We start from the raw sequence: 4577 nt of genomic DNA on the forward strand, positions 1-4577 counted from the left end.
AGCAAGACTGCATCTCAAAAAAAAAAAAAAGAAAGAGAAAAGAAAAAGCACACAAAAGAAACTTAGTGCCCCTGCAGTGCCATGGAGTGGGTTTGCGGAAGATGTGGGAGGGAGGAGTGCTGTCAAGGTTCGGGAAGCGTCTGGGGTGAGCTTCCTCCGCTGGTCTGGGTGGAGCTGGGTGGGGGCTCAGCCCCTGGAGGGCTCTTCATTAACTCGCAGACATTTCCCTGGAGCCCCTGGGCTCCAGTGGCAGCCGTGCACCTCTGGGGCCCCTGCTCTCTATTTTGCAAATTGTTTCATCATCATCATTAGTGAGTATTTACCACGCACTTCCCATATGCTAGTCCCTGAGCCACAGCCTGGGAACCTGGGGCTTACGTGGGTGGGGGGGCATGGGAGCACACGAGGGCCGGCTGGGGATGCGGGGAGGCCCACTGGAGCCCAGGTTACCATGATGCTGTCCCGTGACTGTGTGTGGCACCTCCTTTCCCTGCGCTGGGATGGGTGTCTGGTGGGGGCGTCTGCTCTGGGGTACCCACAGGACTCCCCTTTGCTTACAGCTGGCCCCTGTGGTTGGGTTGAGGTCCGTGCCAGCATCCTCCTGGAGGTCCAGGGTCATGAGATTGGTAGAGCCCCCTGGTACCCTCCCCTGGGTTGGTGTCAGAGTTTCAGCCTGAGAAGGGATCACACACCAGTGGCTAAAGTGACGTCCCCTCCCAGCTCTGGAGGCTGCAGAAACCCTCCAGTCTCTAGGGGCTCCAGGCCTCCTTGGCCTGTGACTGCACCGCTCTTTAATGCAGCGTCTGACCCTTTTCCCGGGCTGGAGTGCGGTGGTGTGCTCACAGCTCACTGCAGCCTCCACCTCCTGGGCGTAAGCGGTCCTCCTGCCTCAGCCTCCAAAGTAGCTGGAACTATAGGGGCGTGCCACCATGCCTGGCTAAGTTATCTTTACTGTTAACTTTTATTTTACTTTATTTTATTATTATTATTTTTTTGAGATGGATTTTTGCTCTTGTTGCCCAGGCTGGAGGGCAGTGGCAGGATCTCGGCTCACGGCGACCTCTGCCTGCCAGGTTTAAATGACTCTCTGGCCTCAGCCTTCTGCGTAGCTGGGAGTACAGGAATCCCCCACCATGCCCAGCTAATTTTTTGTATTTTTAGTAGAAATGGGGTTTCACAATGTGGGCCAGGCTGGTCTTGAACTCCTGACCTCAGGTGATCTGCCTGCCTCAGCCTCCCAAAGTGCTGGGATTACAGCTGTGAGCCCCCACGCCCGGCCGAAACTCTTTTGTTTATAAATTACCCACTCTCTGGCAATGTCTTCCTAGCAGCGTGGGAATGGATTTGTACACGTGGGGAAGGTGAATCCTCCAATTCCCCCACCTGTGAGATCCCCAACACGGAGGACACCAGGACCAGCTTCCAGAGGGCCAGGCTCAGGCAACAGAGTGCAGGGTAGGCCAGCGTGGCCTTGGGTGCCAGCGACCTGGCACCCAACGGGAATTCAGGGATGAGGCTGGGTGTGGCGGCTCACACCTGTAATGCCAGCACTTTGGGAGGATAAGGTGGGAGGATGGCTTGAGTCCAGGAATCTGAGACCAGCCTGGGCAGCATATTGAGACCTCGTCTCTACAAAATAGTCAGGTGGGTGAGGCATGCCTGTGGTGCCCGCTAGTGAGGAGGCTGAGGTAGGAGGACCGCTTGGCCTCGGGAGGTCGAGGCTGCAATGAGCTGTGATCGCACCACAGCGCTCCAGCCTGGGCAACGGAGCAAGACCCGGTCTCAAATAACAGCAAAAAAGTGTGGAGATGCTGGCTCCTGTGGGAAGCTGGGTGGGTGTGGGGGCACACCCTCCACCCTGCAGCGCCTTCCCGCCCCTCTGGGGCTGAGGCGCTCCCGAGGCCCCGCCTCCTGGGTGGCAGAGGGAACGTGGGAAAGGCTGCGGGCCCTGGGTTCCAGGGCAGCCCCGTGAGGCCCGTTATTCATACAACTTGGAGAGAAAGCAGCTTTTTGTAGGAAAACATGGGGTGCTGGTGGCCATTTCCACACGCAGTCAGATCTGGGCAGCCTCCCGCTCCACGTGCACGCTGCCCTCTGTGAAGCAGGACGCTGGCTCTCCCTTGGCAGTTGGTCAAGCGGATGGACGTTGTATTTGTTGAAGGGAATTGCTGTCTCGTTGGGCGTGGGTCATTAGTGGCATAACCAACACACACGTCTTCCCTGGGGGCCGCCACGCCTTGTCAACAGGTGGAGGCCCCGACAGGCTGCAGTTAGCAGCTAATGAGGACGCTTGTGGTGACCCTCGCCTCCAGCCACAGTCGCACAGTGGGTTGTGAAAAATAACGCTGTCAATTTAAAATAGTGGAACGGGGCCAGGCACGGTGGCTCACGCCTGTAATCCCAGCACTCTCCCGAGGCGGGTGGATTATGAGGTCAGGAATTCGAGACCAGCCTGGCGAACGTGGTGAAACCCTGTCTCTACTAAAAATACAGAAATTATCCCAGTGTGGTGGTGCACACCTGTAATCCCAGCTACTCAGGAGGCTGAGGCAGGAGAGTCATTTGAACCTGGGAGATGGAGGTTGCAGTGAGCCGAGATCGGACCACTGCACTCCAGCCTGGGTGACAGAGTGAGACTCCGTGTCAAAAAAGAGAATGACTGTTGCAGAGTGGGCGTGCTCAGAGAGCAGGAGGAAGAACTCACTGTCCCCTGTGAGCGTCTCTGCTCCTAAGCAGCTGTGAGGACCTGTGAGCAGAGCTGCAGTGTGCAGGTGTTGGTGGGGTCGGTGACCCTCAGCCTCAGCCTGCTCACTGAAGCACTGAGCGAAGTGGCCACACTCTCAGGAGGTGTGGACGCTCTGAGGCCCGCTGGGAAATGTGCCACATGGCCAGAGCTATTTTGCAATTACAGTTGGGGGCCAGCTTGGGAAGTATCTGTTTTCAGCTCCTAAGCATGAGCCTTATATGTGCACATGCCCTGTGAGTGCCAGGCCAGGCACTTCGAGATGGAGTCACTCTGGTTGTGCTTGATGAAGCTAGAGACCTGGTGAAAGGCAGGCTTCCTCCATCATAACCGTCCTGGTGCCCCTGTTCTGGCCCAGGTGTTGCCAGCATCTCAGCCCCAGGGCCAAGTGCTGCTCCGTGCACTGACGCTGTTTTGCGGGACCGGAATCTCCCAGAACTGCCCACCCAGCCTTCAGCCGAGCCAGGACCACCCCAGAGTGCCTGGCTCTGAGCTGTGCCCATGCTCCTCTGCTGAAGCCAGGAGACCTGGTTCTCATGAGGGATGTGGCCCCTCATCCGAACCCTCAGGACCTCAGTTCTCTCCTCTGTAAATCAGGGGTAGAAGGCCACCTTCCACAGCTCTGACTCGGCAGGACATCTTGCTCTGGCCTGGCTGGTGGAAGAAACAGTTGCTGAAGTGGAGGTGCTAACCTCCCAGAGTCGGGAAGACTGGGCCAACCAGGGAAGGCTTCCTGGAAGAGGTGACCTGGGGTGGAGCCCCAGTGATGAATTTGCTCCAAGCCAGGGGCTCGTTCTTCTTTTCTGTTCTGACCACATTGGGTGGGGGGGTGGAATTTCGAATGATGAGAGGAGAAGCCAACCTCGGAGCTCAGAGCACAGCTCCTGCTGTCTGCGAAGGGGTGCTGCTGTGGGAGCCCCCATGGGATTATCGGATTAGCGCTGGGGAACGAGGCTACACCGCAGGCCGAGCCAGCAAAGCCAGAAGTCTCTATTTACTCAACTTCTTAAACGCGACTGCCGGTACACTGACAGCTCAGCCGTGTGAACATCAGAGAAAAGGTCCTATTTTTTTTTTTTTTTTTTTTTGTGCAGAACAAACAAGACCAAAGTTATTTTATTCATTCGAAGCGTGAAAAGGCCAGCAATAGCCGGGGGTGGGTGGGGGCGAGGACACCCTGGCACGAAACGGAGGCGCCTGTGAGCGCAGCCCCCAAAGCGCAGAGGAGACCATGAGGAAAGCCACCCACGTGCCCGCCGTGATGGCGCGAGGCCAGCGGGAAGCAGGGCAGCCGTGCTCCCGGGCCTGCAGGCTCCCGCATTCCTCTCCCCCGCGTGGCACTCCCCTCTGCTAACGCAAAGCTCCTTGTTCTAATTTGAATTTCAGTGGATGTGCAGCGGTCAGACCTGAAACCCCGCCTCGAGAGCAGCCCCCACCCACGTTTCCACCGCGCTGGCCGCCTCTCTTGTGTTTGCCCATCCCTGTTAACTTGCTGTGCCCTTGACTCTTGGGAAGTGTCTTCTGTCTGTCTGACATCTGCCTGGTAACTGCCGTGTGTTCATTCACTAGGAATCCTCCTTTCGGATGAAGTCACGTTTACCAGCGCTTTGCAGTGCTCTTCAGTTCTGGGGCCTCAGGGGTCCTGCTTCCTTCCCTTTATTCTTTGCTTCCTACCCCCCTTTCTTCTTTATTTTACCCTTTTTTTTAGAGATGGGGTTTTACCACGTTGGTCAGGCTGGTTCTGAACTCCTTACCCCAGGTGATAGGCGCACCTTGGCCTCCTAAAGTGCTGGGATTACAGGCGTGAGCCAAGGAGCCCAGCCCTTTTTTTTTT

This window comes from Cebus imitator, unplaced genomic scaffold, assembly GCF_001604975.1.
Source record: "Cebus imitator isolate Cc_AM_T3 unplaced genomic scaffold, Cebus_imitator-1.0 Scaffold444, whole genome shotgun sequence".
NCBI lineage: Eukaryota > Metazoa > Chordata > Mammalia > Primates > Cebidae > Cebus > Cebus imitator.